Consider the following 10,258-nt stretch of genomic DNA (forward strand, 5'->3'; position numbering starts at 1 on the left):
CCGGCCAGCCTCCACTCCTCTCCTCCTTTATATACGGAGGCAGGGGCACCTCTAAACACACAAGTTGACACAAGTTGATCCACGTGATCTATTCCTTAGCCGTGTGCGGTGCCCCCTGCCACCATATTCCTCGATAATACTGTAGCGGATTTTAGGCGAAGCCCTGCTGCTGTAGTTCATCAAGATCGTCACCACGCCGTCGTGCTGACGAAACTCTTCCCCGACACTTTGCTGGATCGGAGTCCGGGGATCGTCATCGAGCTGAACGTGTGCTCGAACTCGGAGGTGCCGTAGTTTCGGTACTTGATCGGTTGGATCGAGAAGACGTACGACTACTTCCTCTACGTTGTGTCATCGCTTCCGCAGTCGGTCTGCGTTGGGTACGTAGACAATACTCTCCCCTCGTTGCTATGCATCACATGATCCTGTGTGTGCGTAGGAAAATTTTGAAATTACTACGAAACCCAACAGTGGCATCCGAGCCTAGGTTATTTATGTTGATGTTATATGCACGAGTAGAACACAAGTGAGTTGTGGACGATACAAGTCATACTGCCTACCAGCATGTCATACTTTGGTTCGGCGGTATTGTTGGACGAGACGACCCGGACTAACCTTACGCGTACGCTTACGCGAGACCGGTTCCCTCGACGTGCTTTGCACAGAGATGGCTTGCGGGCGACTGTCTCTCCAACTTTAGTTGAACCAAGTATGGCTACGCCCGGTCCTTGCGAAGGTTAAAACGGAGTCTATTTGACAAACTATCGTTGTGGTTTTGATGCGTAGGTGAGATTGGTTCTTACTTAAGCCCGTAGCAGCCACGTAAAACATGCAACAACAAAGTAGAGGACGTCTAACTTGTTTTTGCAGGGCATGTTGTGATGTGATATGGTCAAGGCATGATGCTGAATTTTATTGTATGAGATGATCATGTTTTGTAACCGAGTTATCGGCAACTAGCAGGAGCCATATGGTTGTCGCTTTATTGTATGCAATGCAATCGCGATGTAATGCTTTACTTTATTACTAAACGGTAGTGATAGTCGTGGAAGCATAAGATTGGCGAGACGACAACGATGCTACGATGGAGATCAAGGTGTCGCGCCGGTGACGATGGTGATCATGACGGTGCTTCGGAGATGGAGATCACAAGCACAAGATGATGATGACCATATCATATCACTTATATTGATTGCATGTGATGTTTATCTTTTTATGCATCTTATCTTGCTTTGATTGACGGTAGCATTATAAGATGATCTCTCACTAAATTATCAAGAAGTGTTCTCCCTGAGTATGCACCGTTGCCAAAGTTCGTCGTGCCCAGACACCACGTGATGATCGGGTGTGATAAGCTCTACGTCCATCTACAACGGGTGCAAGCCAGTTTTGCACACGCAGAATACTCACGTTAAACTTGACGAGCCTAGCATATGCAGATATGGCCTCGGAACACGGAGACCGAAAGGTCGAGCGTGAATCATATAGTAGATATGATCAACATAACGATGTTCACCATTGAAAACTACTCCATCTCACGTGATGATCGGTCATGGTTTAGTTGATTTGGATCACGTAATCACTTAGAGGATTAGAGGGATGTCTATCTAAGTGGGAGTTCTTAAATAATATGATTAATTGAACTTAAATTTATCATGAACTTAGTACCTGATAGTATCTTGCTTGTTTATGTTGATTGTAGATAGATGGCTCGTGCTGTTGTTCCGTTGAATTTTAATGCGTTCCTTGAGAAAGCAAAGTTGAAAGATGATGGTAGCAATTACACGGACTGGGTCCGTAACTTGAGGATTATCCTCATTGCTGCACAGAAAAATTACGTCTTGGAAGCACCGCTGGGTGCCAGGCCTGCTGCTGGAGCAACACCAGATGTTATGAACGTCTGGCAGAGCAAAGCTGATGACTACTCGATAGTTCAGTGTGCCATGCTTTACGGCCTAGAATCGGGACTTCAACGACGTTTTGAACGTCATGGAGCATATGAGATGTTCCAGGAGTTGAAGTTAATATTTCAAGCAAATGCCCGAATTGAGAGATATGAAGTCTCCAATAAGTTCTATAGCTGCAAGATGGAGGAGAACAGTTCTGTCAGTGAGCATATACTCAAAATGTCTGGGTATAATAATCACTTGATTCAATTGGGAGTTAATCTTCCGGATGATTGCGTTATTGACAAAATTCTCAAATCACTGCCACCAAGCTAAAAGAGCTTCGTGATGAACTATAATATGCAAGGGATGAACAAGACTATTCCCGAGCTCTTCGCAATGCTGAAAGCTGCGGAGGTAGAAATCAAGAAGGAGCATCAAGTGTTGATGGTTAACAAGACCACTAGTTTCAAGAAAAAGGGCAAAGGGAAGAAAAAGGGGAACTTCAAGAAGAACGGCAAGCAAGTTGCTGCTCAAGAGAAGAAACCCAAGTCTGGACCTAAGCCTGAAACTGAGTGCTTCTACTGCAAGCAGACTGGTCACTGGAAGCGGAACTGCCCCCAGTATTTGGCGGATAAGAAGGATGGCAAGGTGAACAAAGGTATATGTGATATACATGTTATTGATGTGTACCTTACTAGAGCTCGCAGGAGCACCTGGGTATTTGATACCGGTTCTGTTGCTAGTATTTGCAACTCGAAACAGGGACTACGGAATAAGCGGGCACTGGCAAAGGACGAGGTGACGATGCGCGTGGGAAACGGTTCCAAAGTCGATGTGATCGCAGTCGGCACGCTACCTATACATCTACCTTCGGGATTAATATTAGACCTAAGTAATTGTTATTTGGTGCCAGCGTTGAGCATGAACATTATATCTGGATCTTGTTTAATGCGAGACGGTTATTCATTTAAATCAGAGAATAATGGTTGTTCTATTTATATGAGTAATATCTTTTATGGTCATGCACCCTTGAAGAATGGTCTATTCTTATTGGATCTCGATAGTAGTAATACACATATTCATAATGTTGAAGCCAAAAGATGCAGAGTTGATAATGAAAGTGCAACTTATTTGTGGCACTGTCGTTTAGGTCATATCGGTATAAAGCGCATGAAGAAACTCCATGCTGATGGACTTTTGGAACCACTTGATTATGAATCACTTGGTACTTGCGAACCGTGCCTAATGGGCAAGATGACTAAAACACCGTTCTCCGGTACTATGGAGAGAGCAACAGATTTGTTGGAAATCATACATACCGATGTATGTGGCCCGATGAATATTGAGGCTCGTGGCGGATATCGTTATTTTCTCACCTTCACAGATGATTTAAGCAGATATGGGTATATCTACTTAATAAAACATAAGTCTGAAACATTTGAAAAGTTCAAAGAATTTCAGAGTGAAGTTGAAAATCATCGTAACAAGAAAATTAAGTTTCTACGATCTGATCGTGGAGGAGAATATTTGAGTTACGAGTTTGGTGTACATTTGAAAAACTGTGGAATAGTTTCGCAACTCACGCCACCCGGAACACCACAGCGTAATGGTGTGTCCGAACGTCATAATCGTACTTTACTAGATATGGTGCGATCTATGATGTCTCTTACTGATTTACCGCTATCATTTTGGGGATATGCTTTAGAGACGGCCGCATTCACGTTAAATAGGGCACCATCAAAATCCGTTGAGACGACGCCTTATGAACTGTGGTTTGGCAAGAAACCAAAGTTGTCGTTTCTTAAAGTTTGGGGCTGCGATGCTTATGTGAAAAAGCTTCAACCTGATAAGCTCGAACCCAAATCGGAGAAATGTGTCTTCATAGGATACCCAAAGGAAACTGTTGGGTACACCTTCTATCACAGATCCGAAGGCAAGACATTCGTTGCTAAGAATGGATCATTTCTAGAGAAGGAGTTTCTCTCGAAAGAAGTGAGTGGGAGGAAAGTAGAACTTGACGAGGTAACTGTACCTGCTCCCTTACTGGAAAGTAGTTCATCACAGAAAACTGTTTCAGTGACACCTACACCAGTTAGTGAGGAAGCCAATGATAATGATCATGAAACTTCAGATCAAGATCCTACTGAACCTCGTAGATCAACCAAAGTAAGATCCGCACCAGAGTGGTACGGTAATCCTGTTCTGGAGGTCATGCTACTAGATCATGATGAACCTACGAACTATGAAGAAGCGATGGTGAGCCCAGATTCCGCAAAGTGGCTTGAAGCCATGAAATCTGAGATGGGATCCATGTATGAGAACAAAGTATGGACTTTGGTTGACTTTCCCGATGATCGGCAAGCCATTGAGAATAAATGGATCTTTAAGAAGAAGACTGACGCTGATGGTAATGTTACTGTCTATAAAGCTCGACTTGTCGCAAAAGGTTTTCGGCAAGTTCAAGGGATTGACTACGATGAGACCTTCTCACCCGTAGCGATGCTTAAGTCCGTCCGAATCATGTTAGCAATTGCCGCATTTTATGATTATGAAATTTGGCAGATGGATGTCAAAACTGCATTCCTGAATGGATTTCTGGAAGAAGAGTTGTATATGATGCAACCAGAAGGTTTTGTCGATCCAAAGGGAGCTAACAAAGTGTGCAAGCTCCAGCGATCCATTTATGGACTGGTGCAAGCCTCTCGGAGTTGGAATAAACGTTTTGATAGTGTGATCAAAGCATTCGGTTTTATACAGACTTTCGGAGAAGCCTGTATTTACAAGAAAGTGAGTGGGAGCTCTGTAGCATTTCTGATATTATATGTGGATGACATATTACTGATTGGAAATGATATAGAATTTCTGGATAGCATAAAGGGATACTTGGATAAAAGTTTTTCAATGAAAGACCTCGGTGAAGCTGCTTACATATTAGGCATTAAGATCTATAGAGATAGATCAAGATGCTTAATTGGACTTTCACAAAGCACATACCTTGACAAAATTTTGAAGAAATTCAAAATGGATCAAGCAAAGAAAGGATTCTTGCCTGTATTACAAGGTGTGAAGTTGAGTAAGACTCAATGCCCGACCACTGCAGAAGATAGAGAGAATATGAAAGATGTTCCCTATGCATCAGCCATAGGCTCTATCATTTATGCAATGCTGTGTACCAGACCTGATGTGTGCCTTGCTATAAGTTTAGCAGGGAGGTACCAAAGTAATCCAGGAGTGGATCACTGGACAGCGGTCAAGAACATCCTGAAATACCTGAAAAGGACTAAGGATATGTTTCTCGTATATGGAGGTGACAAAGAGCTCACCGTAAAAGGTTATGTTGATGCAAGCTTTGACACTGATCCGGACGATTCTAAATCGCAAACCGGATACGTGTTTACATTAAATGGTGGAGCTGTCAGTTGGTGTAGTTCTAAACAAAGCGTTGTAGCGGGATCTACATGTGAAGCGGAATACATAGCTGCTTCGGAAGCAGCAAATGAAGGAGTCTGGATGAAGGAGTTCATATCCGATCTAGGTGTCATACCTAGTGCATCGGGTCCAATGAAAATCTTTTGTGACAATACTGGTGCAATTGCCTTGGCAAAGGAATCCAGATTTCACAAAAGGACCAAACACATCAAGAGACGCTTCAACTCCATCCGGGATCTAGTCCAGGTGGGAGACATAGAGATTTGCAAGATACATACGGATCTGAATGTTGCAGACCCATTGACTAAGCCTCTTCCACGAGCAAAACATGATCAGCACCAAGGCTCCATGGGTGTTAGAATCATTACAGTGTAATCTAGATTATTGACTCTAGTGCAAGTGGGAGACTGAAGGAAATATGCCCTAGAGGCAATAATAAAGTTATTATTTATTTCCTTATAATCATGATAAATGTTTATTATTCATGCTAGAAGTGTATTTACCGGAAACATAATACATGTGTGAATACATAGACAAACAAAGTGTCACTAGTATGCCTCTACTTGACTAGCTCATTAATCAAAGATGGTTATGTTTCCTAAACCATGAACAATGAGTTGTTATTTGATTAACGAGGTCACATCATTAGCAGAATGATCTGATTGACATGACCCATTCCATTAGCTTAGCACCCGATCATTTAGTATGTTGCTATTGCTTTCTTCATGACTTATACATGTTCCTATGACTATGAGATTATGCAACTCCCGTTTACCGGAGGAACACTTTGGGTACTACCAAACGTCACAACGTAACTGGGTGATCATAAAGGAGTACTACAGGTGTCTCCAATGGTCGATGTTGGGTTGGCGTATTTCGAGATTAGGATTTGTCACTCCGATTGTCGGAGAGGTATCTCTGGGCCCTCTCGGTAATACACATCACATAAGCCTTGCAAGCATTACAACTAGTATGTTAGTTGTGAGATGATGTATTACGGAACGAGTAAAGAGACTTGCCGGTAACGAGATTGAACTAGGTATTGGATACCGACGATCGAATCTCGGGCAAGTAACATACCGATGACAAAGGGAACAACGTATGTTGTTATGCGGTCTGACCGATAAAGATCTTCGTAGAATATGTAGGAGCCAATATGGGCATCCAGGTCCCGCTATTGGTTATTGACCAGAGACGTGTCTCGGTCATGTCTACATTGTTCTCGAACCCGTAGGGTCCGCACGCTTAAGGTTACGATGACAGTTATATTATGAGTTTATGCATTTTGATGTACCGAAGGTTGCTCGGAGTCCCGGATGTGATCACGGACATGATGAGGAGTCTCGAAATGGTCGAGACGTAAAGATTGATATATTGGAAGCCTATATTTGGATATCGGAAGTGTTCCAGGTGAAATCGGGATTTTACCGGAATACCGGGAGGGTTACCGGAACCCCCCGGGAGCTATTTGGGCCATAGTGGGCCTTAGTGGAAAAGAGAAGGGGCTGCCCTAGATGGGCTGCGCGCCCCCCCTTCCCCTAGTCCTATTAGGACTAGGAGAGGTGGCCGGCCCCCTCCTCCTCTTTTCCCCTCCGAGGAATCCTAGTTGGACTAGGATTGGAGGGGGAATCCTACTCCCAGTGGGAGTAGGACTCTCCTGCGCCTCCCCCCCTTGGCCGGCCAGCCTCCCCTCCTCTCCTCCTTTATATACGGAGGCAGGGGCACCTCTAAACACACAAGTTGACACAAGTTGATCCACGTGATCTATCCCTTAGCCGTGTGCGGTGCCCCCTGCCACCATATTCCTCGATAATACTGTAGCGGAGTTTAGGCGAAGCCCTGCTGCTGTAGTTCATCAAGATCGTCACCACGCCGTCGTGCTGACGAAACTCTTCCCCGACACTTTGCTGGATCGGAGTCCGGGGATCGTCATCGAGCTGAACGTGTGCTCGAACTCGGAGGTGCCGTAGTTTCGGTACTTGATCGGTTGGATCGAGAAGACGTACGACTACATCCTCTACGTTGTGTCATCGCTTCCGCAGTCGGTCTGCGTTGGGTACGTAGACAATACTCTCCCCTCATTGCTATGCATCACATGATCCTGTGTGTGCGTAGGAAAATTTTGAAATTACTACGAAACCCAACAGCGACAGCCCCAAAACCCATCTGGGCGGCGGCTAAGGGGGGAAGAGGGGGAGACTTGCCCCCCAAGTAAGGTGGAGGCGCCCCCTCCCTAAACCCTAGGCGCCTTGGGCCCTTGTGGGGGGGCGCACCAGCCCATATTGGGGCTGGTCCCCTCCCACACTTGGCCCATGCTGCCCTCTGGGGCCAGTGGCCCCACTTGGTGGACCCCCGGGACCCTCCCGGTGGTCCCGGTACATTATCGATAGCAACCGAAACCTTTCCGGTGACCAAAACAGGACTTCCCATATATAAATCTTTAGCTCCGGACCATTCCGGAACTCCGCGTGATGTCCGGGATCTCATCCGAGACTCCGAACAACATTTGGTAACCACGTATATCTATTCCCTATAACCCTAGCGTTATCGAACCTTAAGTGTGTAGACCCTACGGGTTCGGGAACCATGCAGACATGACCGAGACACCTCTCCGGCCAATAACCAACAGCGGGATCTAGATACCCATGTTGGCTCCCACATGTTCCAAGATGATCTCATCGGATGAACCACGATGTCGATGATTCAATCAATCCCGTATACAATTCCCTTTGTCTAGCGGTACGATACTTGCCCGAGATTCGATCGTTGGTATCCCGATACCTTGTTCAATCTCGTTACCGGCAAGTCTCTTTACTCGTTCCGTAACACATCATCCCGTGATCAACTCCTTGGTCACATTGTGCACATTATGATGATGTCCTACTGAGTGGGCCCAGAGATACCTCTCCGTTTATACGGAGTGACAAATCCCAGTCTCGATTCGTGCCAACCCAACAGACACTTTCGGAGATACCTGTAGTGTACCTTTATAGCCACCCAGTTACGTTGAGTCTCGATTCGTGCCAACCCAACAGACACTTTCGGAGATACCTGTAGTGTACCTTTATAGCCACCCAGTTACGTTGTGACGTTTGGCACACCCAAAGCACTCATACGGTATCCGGGAGTTGCACAATCTCATGGTCTAAGGAAATGATACTTGACATTAGAAAAGCTTTAGCAAATGAACTACACGATCTTGTGCTAGGCTTAGGATTGGGTCTTGTCCATCACATCATTCTCCTAATGATGTGATCCCGTTATCAACGACATCCAATGTCCATGGTCAGGAAACCGTAACCATCTGTTGATCAACGAGCTAGTCAACTAGAGGCTTACTAGGGACATGGTGCTGTCTATGTATCCACACATGTATCTGCGTTTCCTATCAATACAATTATAGCATGGATAATAAACGATTATCATGAACAATGAAATATAATAATAATAATAATAACTAATTTATTATTGCCTCTAGGGCATATTTCCAATAGTCTCCCACTTGCACTAGAGTCAATAATCTAGTTCACATCACCATGTGATTAACACTCACAGGTTACATCGCCATGTGACCAACATCCAAGAGTCTACTAGACTCAATGATCTAGTTCACATCACTATGTGATAAACACTCAAAGAGTTCTGGGTTTGATGATGTTATGCTTGTAAGAGAGGTTGTAGTCAACGGGTCTTGCCATATTAGATCCCTATGTATTTCGCAAAACTTTATGTCATATCGTAGATGCTGCTACCACGTTCCACTTGGAGCTATTCCAAATTATTGCTCCATTATACGTATCCGGTATCTCTACTCAGAGCTATCCAGATAGGTGTTAAGCTTGCATCGATGTAACTCTTTACGTCGACCTCTTTATCACCTCCATAACCGAGAAACATTTCCTTATTCCTCTAAGGATAATTTTGACCGCTATCTGGTGATATACTCCTAGATCACCTTTGTACCCTCTTGCCAGACATGTGGCAAGGCACACATCAGGTGCGGTACTTCAGCATGGCATACCGTATAGAGCCTATGACAAAAGCATAGGGGACGACCTTCGTCCTTTCTCTTTCTTCTGTCGTGGTCAAGCTTTGAGTCTTACTCAACTTCACACCTTACAACTCAGGTAAGAACCCCTTCTTTGACTGATCTATTTTGAACTCCTTCAAAAACATGTCAAGGTGTGCGTTCTTTGAAAGTACCATCAGGCGTCTTGATCTATCTCTATAGATCTTGATGCCCAATATGTAAGCAGCTTTATCCAGGTCTTCCTTTGAAAAACACTCTTCAAACAACCGTTTATGCTTTCCAGAAATTCTACATTATTTCGGATCAACAATATGTCATCCACATATACTTATCAGAAATGTTGTAGTGCTCCCACTCACTTTCTTGTAAATACTAGTTTCTAACAAACATTGTATAAACCTAAAAACTTTGATCACTCCATCAAAACATATATTTCGATTCCGAGATGCTTTCTCTAGTCCATAGAAGGATTGCTGGAGCCAGCATACCTTTTAGCATCCTTAGGATCGACAAAACTTTGATTGTATCACATACAACTCATTCTTACGAAAACTTGGTAAGAAAACTTGTTTTGACATCCATCTATAAGATTTCATAATCGAAAAATACAGCTAATGCTAACATGATTCCGACGGACTTAAGCATCGCTACGGGTGAGAAATTCTCATCGTAGTCAACTCATTGAACTTGTGAAAAGACTCTTTCCCACAAGTCGAGCTTCATAGACGGTAACATTACCGCCCACGTCCGTCTTCTTCTTAAAGATCCATTTATCTCAATGGCTTGCCGATCATCGGGCAAGTCCACCAAAGTCCATACTTTGTTCTGATATATGGATCCTATCTCGGATTTCATGGCTTCTAACCATTTGTCGGAATACGGGCCCACCATCGCTTCTCCATAGCTCGTA

Source organism: Triticum dicoccoides, chromosome 1A (genome assembly GCF_002162155.2).
Source record: "Triticum dicoccoides isolate Atlit2015 ecotype Zavitan chromosome 1A, WEW_v2.0, whole genome shotgun sequence".
Lineage (NCBI taxonomy): Eukaryota > Viridiplantae > Streptophyta > Magnoliopsida > Poales > Poaceae > Triticum > Triticum dicoccoides.